This window comes from Rhinatrema bivittatum, chromosome 9 (assembly GCF_901001135.1).
Source record: "Rhinatrema bivittatum chromosome 9, aRhiBiv1.1, whole genome shotgun sequence".
NCBI classification, from domain to species: Eukaryota; Metazoa; Chordata; class Amphibia; order Gymnophiona; family Rhinatrematidae; genus Rhinatrema; species Rhinatrema bivittatum.
Window position 1 is genome coordinate 24,581,708 of NC_042623.1, and position 12,384 is coordinate 24,594,091.

At 40.7% G+C, this 12,384-nt stretch overlaps 1 protein-coding gene across 2 annotated transcripts in view; it reads right to left on the bottom strand.

The window, feature by feature from the left end:
- Positions 1-12,384, bottom strand: part of KLHDC10 (kelch domain containing 10) — a 98,950-nt gene that overhangs the window by 79,134 nt on the left and 7,432 nt on the right. The gene's annotated exons all lie outside the window — the stretch shown is intronic.

The window sequence follows — 12,384 nt, forward strand, 5'->3', positions numbered from 1 at the left end:
AATTTGGTGGTATCCTTGTTTCTGCTCCCCTTAGTAAGAGGATTTGCAGGGATAGTCCCATTCTTGTAAATACCGTACAAGTGTGGTGCCAGATACTTAGATATGCAGGAGATGAGGGTGAGGTTGCCCTGTCCCTGAACTCGATATACATGAACCTGAATATTTCGAGCTGCACTTTCTCCCCTGCGTTTAGGAGCTGGAGAGATAAGGGGGTTTGTCCTAGTGGAGCAGCTGTGCGATGAGGAGGGATTTTTGACGTATCAGGACAATGGATGAATATGGATTTGGAGAATGAGTCACAGGCTGCATATATTTACAGATTAGACTAGCTTTGTGGGGATATGTTGAATTTACAAGCTCTCTTACACCTGCGTAATAAAATGGAAAGTTCTCTCTCTGCTTTAAAAGCGCATTCCAAAAGGAACAACAAATATGTATTGAGGCATTTTATTGCACAAACTTGTAGCTGCTTGGAATGATGATCTTGGGTTGGATTTTGACACAAAAGCCTGGAAAAACATTTGGGCAGCGGCGCATAGGATTTCCATATGCTGCAGAAGGGTTGCTTTGACGATTAGACTTCATCGGACGTACCGGACTCCAAATCATTTTACAAAGATGTTCTCAACATATGACTCCTGTTGCTGGAGAGGCTGTGGGGAACAGGGTACTTACATTATGTGGTGGTATTGTACTGGGATAGCCTGGTTTTGGAGGGAAATTGTGCAGTCGTCATCTAATATCTTGAGTATCCCTGTTAATATATGCCCACCTCTGGGTTTGCTGGGTGACTGGCATAGGTTGTTCTCCACGGTCTCCCTGTTACCGAGCCAACTAATTTTGGCTGCCAGATTCACCATCAAAGTTTTGGGAGCTGCAACCATCAAAGGACCACTGGTGGGGGGCAAGTAGCAAACTTTGCTACTACGGAAAAAGTTGTGGTACGAATTGATAAAGGATTCAAGTATCGATAGGCATGGGGTAAGTATCTCGACTTTATTGAATCACAAAGGTAAATATTCAGAAGTATTGATCTACTTGATCAGTTCTGGATCGTTATTGCAGAGTTTCTCATTGCACTGCAAAACTGTATGTCAATGTACACTTATCACATGCATATTTGTATTTGATGTTTTGAATTTCCTGTATGCCTAAAACTTGTTAAAGTGCTAAAAAAAAAAAATTACGGGATGATGCCTCAATTATTAGACCTGCTGACAAGGGTGGGGGAGTGGTACTTATGAACAAGATTAGTTATGACAATGAGGTTTTTTCACAGTTGAACAATGAATCATTTTACCAAAAAATTGGTTATGATCCTACTGATGAATTACAAAACTGTCACTGATAAAATTACTACATTGAAGGTAATTTTCTTTTCTGTATATGTTCCTTATCCCATCATCCCTTATTTTTACATAGTTCCAAAGATTCATAAGTCTAAGTAATCCACCAGGTTGCCCTATTGAATCAGGCATTGGATCTATTTTAGAACTTTGGTTCCAGAGATTAGCTCCTATGTGAGGGATTCTACAGATTTTATTAATAATTTGGAGCTTGTTCACACAACTGAACCTTCATGGCTTTTGGTGACAGCAGATACTGCGTTACTGTATACAAATATTCCCCAACAAGCCGCGTTACAGATTATTCAATAGTCTATTCAAATGACTGATGTGTCATCTAACAGACATTTTATTCTTCGTCTGGTTGAGCTTACTCTCACTTGTAACTATTTTGCATATAACTCATTTTACTTGCAGATCAAAGTGATTCCTATGGTTTTCCCATGGCCCCTACAGTCTAGTGCTTATATGTAGCGAGTTTGAGAGTGAATTCATTTATCTGTCAATTTTTTACAATAATTTTTTGGAAAAGATTCATAGATTTATTTTGGATATGGAAGGGCAATGAGGTATCATTTAATGAGTTTAAAACTTGGATGAATTCTGTGGACTCCAATCTATCATTTATAGTTCAATCTAATAAAGTTACAATATTGTTTTTTGGATATTAGTATATATGAACAAGAGGAACGATTTGTGACCACAATATTACGAAAACCAACAGATAAGAACACCTTATTTCACAATACTAGTTTTCATCCTCAAGCACTCAGAGAAAATATTCCTGTAGGTCAATTTAAGAATCCGCAGGCTATATTCCACGACAGCCAAGTATAAGGCAGTGTCACACAGCTTGTTTGATAGATTTATAGCCAGAGGTTACATTAGATCGGTCATGAAGAAAGCATATTTAAAAAAAAAAAAAAAAGCCCTTTTCGCAAAATAGAGAATCTATTAATGAAACACATAAGGGAGGCGCTTTCACGTTGAATGTGTTCTATCCTATATTAGTCTAAGACAACAGATATTAAGAAGATGTTATGTCACTAGCCTATGTTAGCATCTTTGAAATCTTTTAGCGAGCAAACCATTTTTGCGGTGCAGAAGGGGTACAATTTAAGAGCTAGTTTGGTATGATGCCATCAGGAGGAACAATTAGCTGAAAGGAAATGTGGTCAGATTTGTTGTGGTGAATGTTCAGTATGCATGCATGCTAAATGTAAGCATTCAACCATCCCAAGTTACAATATCCATATAAGATATCTGGTTTATTTTCATGTCTAACAAGGAGTGGGGTTTACACCATTATCTGTCTTTGTTATCTAATCTAATCTATATTAGCCATACCAAGAGAATGATTAAATTGACAATCATGGAGCATAAATGTTGCATTAGATTATGAAAAGAAAACGCTCCCTTGGTCCATCATTGGGTATAAATGTCTCACTTCACTGATATGACTTTTTTTGTCATCACACATGTTTATTTGAATAATGGTGGTGATATTTCCATCAAATCATTATGTGTGGAACAGCGGTTTATTTTCACTTGGAATGCTGTTAGGCCCAGGAGCTAAAATAGCCAGATAGAATTTTGTTTCATAAAAAAAGCAGACCAATTAATCTTCTGATTGGTCGTGTTACCCTATTGGTATTTAAACATAGTATACACATCAGAATACGTGAGACAGCTGATGTTAGCACAGCGCTGGGCTGGTAAAACCATGCAGCATAAGGTAAGTGTCTGTATGCAGGTAGATGGTGATATGCTATATTTTGTATGATAAGATGTAAGTATTTTTGCTATAAGTATTTAGAATAAAGATAAATAAGTAATTCATGGTGTTTGATTCATAGTTATGGTCCTGTTCGCTGGCATCTGACATTCAGATACACGAGACAATAGAAGAATCTTTTTGAAGCGATGTAAGAAGAATTTACATCTGCTAAAAGTCGTCTTTTGGTAAAGTTGGGAGAATATAAGATTTGCTGAATGAGGAATGTGTAAATGATTAAATACATTTAGTTAACATTTGCTAACATTGCGTATGATTATATTGATTTTAGGTGTGGTCAAGTTGTATTAGCTTCCCCTGATGAGGCCCTTGCTTAGGGCAAAATGAAGAATTTTTTTGTGGGGGATCGGGTTTAATCACAACATTAAGTTATTGATTGTGGATATTGGAGTATGTTTTAGATGAGTGAAATAAGTGAATGTGTTTATGTTGAGTGCTTCTGGGGTTTTAATTTCTTTTTTTATTATGTAATTGATTTCCAGTGACATTTATGTATTAAAAACTGTTTGAATTATTTGAATAAATGGTTTGAAAAAGTATTATTCTTTATTATATAACTATGTGTTCTCTATATTGTATTTCTAAAGTATTTGTGAGAAGTTACCTTCATATTTTTTGCCTCATTAATTAGTGCAGACATTTGTCTGAGTCCTCACCAAAAAAGTTGTCACCAAAGCAAGGTAGGGCAGCCAACTTTTCATGGACATCTTCACAATGCTGCCATACTTCGAGTCAAACATCTCATACAAACAGTTGCCCTCTTCTGCACCCAAAAATGGGTGGTGATAAGTACCAACTTCCGTAGGCTGTAGTAAAGGCTTTAGCAACTGGATGCAGTTGTGAATGTACTGCACCATATAAAACTGGTAAGTAGTGATGCGAGTGGAGAGCATGGAGCTCTGAAAGACTTTCTTGCCAATATTATCAAGTAATCTATGATCTTTCCCCGCAAGTGAATGTGTGTGAATTCTAGTCTTTACTTTTTTTTTTTTTTTATAGCTAGACTACTACAGACAGATGTGGTAGTTGGATACCACCGAATCTGAGACTTCTAAGCCCTGTATTTTTAAAGGTCAAGTTTCCTCTCCGTAGGAATATCCATACTATTTCCCACATTCTTATCTGCAATACGCTGAGGATGTTGTGAACTAGAAGGCCAATAGGTCTGATAGCATATCTAACATTTGAAGTACACCAAGCAATTCTGAATGGGGGTTTCTGCAGACCTGGGACACCAAACATTGTTCCCATCTTTTCCACAAATTTAGAATAGAAGAGATTCTCCAAAGGTGAGGTGTGATCAGGAGGATCCAGAAGCAGGTCAGAAGTTATACTTCTACAGTCTTCTTCTGAATCTGCTTGTAGAGGCTCCCTTATCCAGGACTCCAGTTACAAAGAGGGTGAACCAGAAGCTTCTTCTGGTTGCCCTTGAGAATATATGCCCTGGTCAATCACTTCCCACAACTGGACTCCACTGCCAGAGCACGCAATAACAAAGGACCCCGAATTATGGATTCTGCTGATGTGTTCAGACTGCTGGCGAGATTTGGATTCCGGTCTGAGGAAGCGCTGTAGTAATAATGATGGAGAGGAGAGGAGATGCTGGATCATTCCTTCTGTCTCTTCAGAGGCAAAGAAATTTCTCACCAAACCTGAAATCTGGTTAAGTGATTGATGTGTCCATCGGAACATCCTCTTCCGAAACTAGGATAGGTTCCTGCATCTGACATAGGTCCTATTAGAAACTAGCAGAACTTTAGAACATACTGGATCCATTTGTTTTCCAAATGAAGACCATCCGATAGCACACATGTTGGAGTAAGGGTTATTACTGGAGAGAGCAATGGCAACATGACCCTTCTGCCACTGACCTAGGATGGACTGCAGCTTGAAGGGCTGGGTAGAGGGCCTAATTAGTTGAACGCTTGGATGCCTTAGAAGATTGTGGCTTTAATGTTTTTATTTTTATTTAGAATTTTTATATACCGGCAATCATGAAAACATATCTTGCTGGTTTACATAAAACAGGAGTGCATTATATACATAAAAACTAGAACTGTGGTGATCGAAGGTACAGTTACATTTAACAAGGGTAGTCTAACTTGGAGAAGGAAGAAGATAGGAGAGAATAGAAATGGTTAAATAATATACAATTTAAGTATAGTATACAAAATAACTGTTATATACAAGAGGCATGGTGTTTTAGGAGTCATTGGATTGTGTCATTGCCTCTATGCACTGACTGCATCAGTACTGCACCGTGTTCTTGTGCTGTGCATCATAGGAGTCATACATCAGAGAACAGATGCGCCATGCAGAGGCTTCAAGATACATTAATGGAGTGTGGAATGTGAGTATTCTGGACTCTGGTGCATCAATGTGTTGAATGTACAAACATCCCTTGCACAGATGGTGGCAATTATGGCTGCTTCGATGGTGCTGGTACCAATGCACCACATTTGCAGTGTTGTATTTCATCAACACAGGCTCAGACAGCTCCAATGACTGATGCTACTTCTTTTGCGAAGTAGGGTGGCTGACACTACTTGACCCCATGGGTTTGGCCTGAGCCGATGGAGTCTGAGGCGAAGCAACGTGACAAGGTAGTAGCTAAGGCCAGAAAGATGCTTGGCTGTATACAGAAAGGTATAACTAGCAGGAAAAGGCACACGATAATGCCTTTGTACAAATCCTTGGTGAGGCCTCACCTGGAGTAATGTCTTCAGTTCTGGAGACCGTACCTCAAAAGGATAGAAAGACAGGATGGAAACTGTTCAGAGGAAGGCGACCAAAATGGTTTGGAATCTGTTTCAGAAGACCTATGAGGAGTGGCTGAAAGATCTAAATATGTATACCTTGAAGGACAGGCGTGCAGGGGAGATCTGATACAGACCTTCAGATATGTGACAGGAATTAATGATGCACAAACTTCAAACCTTTTCACTGGAAAGGGAACAAAAGAACTAGGGGTCATGATTCGAAACTCTAGGGGGGATGACTAAGAACCAAATATCAGGAAATATTTCTTCATGGAGAGGGTGGTGGATGCCTGAAATGCTCTCCCAGAAGAGGTGCTGAAGACAAGAACAGTTAATGAATTCAAAAGAGCATGAAACAAACACTGTGGATCCCTAAAGGGGTGGTATAACATTCCTGCATGGGGGTAAACTTGCATTGAGCAGCAGTTACTAATATAAGCAAATTGCTGGGCAGACTAGATGGACCATTTGGTCCTTTTCTGTCAATATTATGTTAGGAGCTCCCGCTCAAATATTTACCCAGCGACACTGCAGAGGAGAGAGAGGATATGCTGGAAGTCCAAAGAAATTTATACAGCTCCTCAAATGAAATCACCCTGGAATTCTGGGAGTGTGGGAACATCCGTCCACAGGCATAGCAATTTGCCTGGCCATGTTCCAGTCTAACGCATGGCCATCAGTGAGGGACATTACCTTCTGCAAATGAAATTTTTAAAGCTGCTCACTATAGGATTTATCTTTGGCCCAACATGTCAAAGAGAGAAGGCATCTGGAAAAAGTTTTTTGGTTTGTTTTTTTTTTGGTAACATTGAAAAGAGCTGTTGTGGAGTGCTGCAGCAGCAGCAATGCATCAACAAAAATAAACTGGAGGAAGAAATATCAAAATTTGAAGTTACAGAAAAAATGAGAGACTGAGTACATACCTGTGCTCAGACAAAAAAATGACTGAGGAGGCTAATACAGGAACTCCCACCATGCTCAGTAGAACTGAGGGCACTCCATGAAGTTAGCATGGGGCACATTTAAAACTAATCGGAGAAAATTATTTTTTACTCAACGCACAATTAAACTCTGGAATTTGTTGCCAGAGGATGTGGTTAGTGCAGTTAGTATAGCTGTGTTTAAAAAAGGATTGGATAAGTTCTTGGAGGAGAAGTCCATTACCTGCTATTAAGTTCACTTAGAGAATAGCCACTGCCATTAGCAATGGTAACATGGAAAAGACTTAGTTTTTGGGTACTTGCCAGGTTCTTATGGCCTGGATTGGCCATTGTTGGAAACAGGATGCTGGGCTTGATGGACCCTTGGTCTGACCCAGTATGGCATATTCTTATGTTCTTAACTCAAAGTTCTACTAGCTTGGAGAGAGGAGTCTATTCTGTGTCGCTGGATTATATATCACCCACATGTCATGGCTGATGCGGCCTGCTTATCGACAAAGTCACAAGTAGAGCCCTACAAAATTACAGGATGAACTTCAAACTGCTGCAGCTGGGTAGTGGATAAGAGATCAAACTGAGGGAAAGAGCTGATTGGTGGCAAACAACTGACCAATAAAGCACTGTAATTTTGCAGATCCCACATTCAACCTCTACCATAATCTGGAACAAGTCAAGTCTCAGACTGCCAAATTCTTTTTAAAAACTTTTTTACATTTCTGAACTGTAAGGCACTGAAGAATCAAAAGTGTTTCTTGAGCCACATAGTATCACTGCTCTGACACATTGCAGTTATAGCAGCTAGAGGGACGTACGTGAAAGAAACAGTGGCTGCATGGAAATCACGCAAAAAATCTTTCTGTATTCCCAGGAAGAGTATGAGGTGTATGAAGGATTTGCCATTAAAAAAAACAAACTGTACATGCTGTGAAAACCTGAGGGGACACCTAAGAATATGACCAAAATGAAAAATAAACTCTCTCAGGAAACAGGCATGTTCATTTTCTCTTCCCCCCCCCCCCCCCCCCCCCCCCGCTCATGCCAATATGGGAAATGGGAGGCGAAAATGCAAGTCAGATCCTGTCACATGGTAGTACACTACCGAGCCACTAAGCCAGGCCATTTAAGCTCATTTTCTTTTGAACCTGAATTCTAGGCATCATATTTACTGATTTACAACGGCAGTTCTAGCTAGAATTTTCAAAAATGATCTTATCGACTTGCCAACTTCTGGCTCTGCTGCTGCTTTAGCCTTATTCTTAGGGAGTCTGTCTTTTTTTTTCACACAGTTTTCAATAAGTCATGTGCTTATTATGGCCACATCATCTGTTTTTAAAAAGAAAAAAAAAACCAAAACAAAAACACACTAATTACCAAGTGCTCTTTTTAGCTGTTTATGCTCTACACCGAGTTGTCTATATAGGTTTTGATTTTGATCAGATTAGCCATACCTGATTTAAATTCATGAAGGTGGGAGCTGTTGAAAAGTTAATATTTATAAAATATAAGGGCCAATCTGGTGGCTCAGCAGCAGTGCTATGCACTTCCCTAGGTTAGCAGCAGATGCTGCACAAAGATGGCAATAATTGCTTTTAGGCGATACCTGGTGGCCAGATCCAGGGCCCATACTCGCAGAGCTCTAGAAGGTGACACCTGGTGCATGGCCCCTGGCCCAGAACCACTGCCACACTGGCTTGGAGGTGGGGGGGGGGGGGTTTAAATCCCTGGGTACTTGTAAATAAAAGGCTCAAGACCCAGGATCCCAGCCTTGGTTCTGACTGAACTGGAGGGCCCACAGGAGCAGGAAAAAGCCACCAAGACAAAAAATAAAATTAAAATCCCCACAAAATCAGAGCTATTTATTAGCATTTGCTCTTCTGTCCTTTCCTAATGCATACATTTATTTATTTAATTTATTTCTTTTATATACCGACATTCAATCGAGATATCACATCGGTTTCCAGGTAACTGATAGAATAGGGCGAGTTCTGCCCTATTTTACATTATAACATGATAATTATAACATGGTAACAATTGTAACAGAAATACATGGAAAAATAAAATTATAGCATATAACATATATACATTATGGCTTGTTGATAAAATAATTTAGGTATCAGGGTTGGTTGGAGGAAGGTAAGAGATGGGTGGGAGGGGGGTACCGTATATCTACATATAGATATACGGTGCAAGGGTATAAATAGCATATATATAGTTAAGAACTAAAGTTAAATATCAGCAGTGTGAGAGATTAATAACAAATAGCCCATAAGCTATCTTGTGGAATCTGCAGTTAGAAAGATTTCCGGTGGGCAAGTGCTAGGTGGAGACTCGGGGAAGGCTGGCTAAACAGTCAAGCTTGGACTTTTTCTGGATGGTGAGGTAACTTGTTCCATATTTTAGGACCAGACCAGCTGAATGCATTGAAGTCTCACACATTAAAAGAAGTATACTATCAATTTTCACTTCCCTACTGATAACTTGTGATTTGAGGGGGGTTTTTTGGCTGCAAATAGTCTTTTCCAAAAACGTTATCAGGACAAAATGCTCAACTCCATAATAAAATCACCATTTTCAGATTTAAGGGAGGTACAAATGCATTAATATGATTAGCTGCTTCAAATACAGTAGGTGTCATAACTACCACAATGAGCGCTGCCATTATAGCACCACTAAAAATTCACTGCTTGTTAAAATATCGGCTCACTATGAAACTATGTAGACAAAGCAGCGATTGCAACTGGACTTTAATCTGGGTTACTAAAATGAACAGGAAGTCAACAGTGCGTAGGACTGGCGCCCAACTGGCACTCAACCAGGACAGTGATAACTGGCTGGAGAAGAGAGCAAACTGTTTGTTCTGCAAAAGTCAAGACAATAAAAAGTTGCTCCTTGACTTTTAGGTTACAGTGTAAACACTTCAAAATGTCAGCTCCATTAGGTACACACTTACCCTCCTCCACCTCTGCTCCCATTAGAAAATAAGTCAGTCCCTAAGGTGGTATGGGATATTTACATTATCTGAAATATCTCTGGGCCATGTGTTACTGAAGAACTATTTTCCAGATCCCTGTGCACAGCTGCCCTGTACCTTCCTGATCTTCCTATGATCTGCTCAACGCAGTGGTTAAATCTCCATATATTTTAAAAACATATATAGTTAATGGCTAACAACTTAGTGTTCTTGCTGTAGCCATCACATGATGACATTTTCTAGTTACAGAACACAACTTCTACTTCATATTCTATTTTTGCTGTTCAGTAACCAGTCATTTTAAAAGGAGATGTTCCATCGACTTAGTACGAGTTGCTCAAGGCAATAACTATTCAAACTAGAATTTTTCCATTTAAGATTACCACTACTCTAAATCCAGTTAAACCTGTTGATGGGTAGAAATTATTATAATTACATACCATCTAAATAAAACCATTCACTATTTATTCTTGCACCTGTTTTCTTTCAATTATGAATATAGTGCATGTTTAAACGGCAGCACCTCCAGGGTCACTGCCATCAATCCGAGCTCCTGTAGATAAGTCCACACTGCCAGGCGTATTATGTTCATAAATAGACCTGCCATCAGCTTCTGAATGCAGCCCTCCAGCAGGAACACCCTGCTTCGTATCGAACCGAACACAGAAATACTCTGACGACCGTGATGGCTCTTGGCCAGGCTCACCACCCAACCTAGCTCCTGCAACAGGACCTAGAGGCTCTCTTCCAGACTCTTGGCCCGAATCAGCCAATCGTCTAAGTACAGGTGGACTAGAAACCCATCCTCTCTCAATTTCACCGCCACCATTACCATAATCTTGGAAAAAGGTCTAGGCATGGTGGCCAAACCAAAGGTGAGCACTTGAAACTGATGATGACCCCCAAAACCATGAAATGCAAAATCTGTTGATGCTCTAGCTGGATGGGAATATGCAAGTACACATCAGACAAATCCAGAGATGTCAAACTCCCCAAACTGTATTGTCAATACCACTGAGCACAAGGTTTTCATGTGAAAACAAGTCGCACGCAGATGACTGTTGACCCCCTTGAGATCTAGGATGGGGCGAAGAGCCCTCCTCCTTGGGCACAACAAAATAAATGGAATATCAACCCATATTTTCTTGAGACATGGGCACTGGAACCACAGCCCACAGACCAAGTCTTGATAATGTACACTCCACTGCCTGTCTCTTCTGCGAAGAGTTGCAGAAAGACACCATGAACAAACCCCAAGGAACACAAACTCCAGTGCATAGCCATCTACCACCACCTCCAGAACCCACTGGTCTGACGTGATTTCAATCCACCTCTGATAAAAAAAAAAAAAAAAAAAAAAAAGAGAGGTGACCCCCTATCTCCTGTTCCCAGGGGTGGGTTGGCACACCTTCATTGGGAGGCTCCACTACCCGAGCCTGTGCCCTATCTGGGGTGCCTGGGACAAAAAGATCGAGACCTACCCAAAAGGTAGAGCACTCTGAAAGACTGCTCCTTTGTAGGGTTGAAAACATTTGGATTCCCTAGTACAACCTCTCATGCTGAAGGAACAGGACGTCCAATTCTTATCTTTTGGCAACAGAAGAATCTGGTACTCACCTCACTTATTGGCCATTTTCTCTAGCTCTCTCCCAAACAAGAGCAAGCCTTTAAAGGCAACTTCATAAGGTTAGACTTCGAGGTTGCATCTGTCAACCAATTTCTCAGCCAAAACTGACACCTGGCCACTATTTCCAAAGCCACCCCTCTGGCTGAAGTGTGGACCAAATCGCAGTCTGCATCTGCCAAAAAGGCGGCTACTGGTTCCATCACTGCCCTGGAATTCACACCAGACTCATAGACCTCCTGAGAGAGAGACGTAAACAAGAGGAACCACCAGAGAACAACAAGAAACTATCTGCAAATTCACTGCCATTGCTTCAAAGGCCTGCTTGAGGATGGCCTCAAGTCTCCTATTCTGTGAATCCTTCAAGGCCGCTCCTCCTTCTACGGGGATATTTGTCCACTTGGTACCAACACACACAAGCGCATCCACTTTTGGAAGCGCAATTGCTCTCTTGCAGTTGGATCCAGGAGGTACAGTCCTTCCAAGGCTCTTTCCCCTTTGAAATTAGCTTCCAGAGCACCCCCCTCAAGATCAATCAATTCTTGAATGACTTCCATAATAGGGAAGAAACATGAGGCTTTATGCAAAGAAATCAAAATGGGATCTTTCATTGGCTCAGACACGGATTCAGCCCCCGGTACTTCCAGCATCTTCAATGTCTGGGAAATCAGAGCTGGTAACCCATCTCTATGAAAGAACAACATAGTTCTACAGAGCTCCATGCCTGAAGGAATTTCCCCATCCTCCAGGGAGCAAGGAATGGCTTCATCATCTGTGCCGTCTGGGTCCCTATCAGAGAGACCTGCAGCAGATCTACGCATAGTCTGATACTTACCCGCAGCACCAGGCATGCAGGATTTCACCGCCCACGACCCTGACCTGTTAAGACTGGCCAGGGCAGAGGACTGCACCTGAAATGACTTCAGTCCTTGAAAAAAATTCCACCCA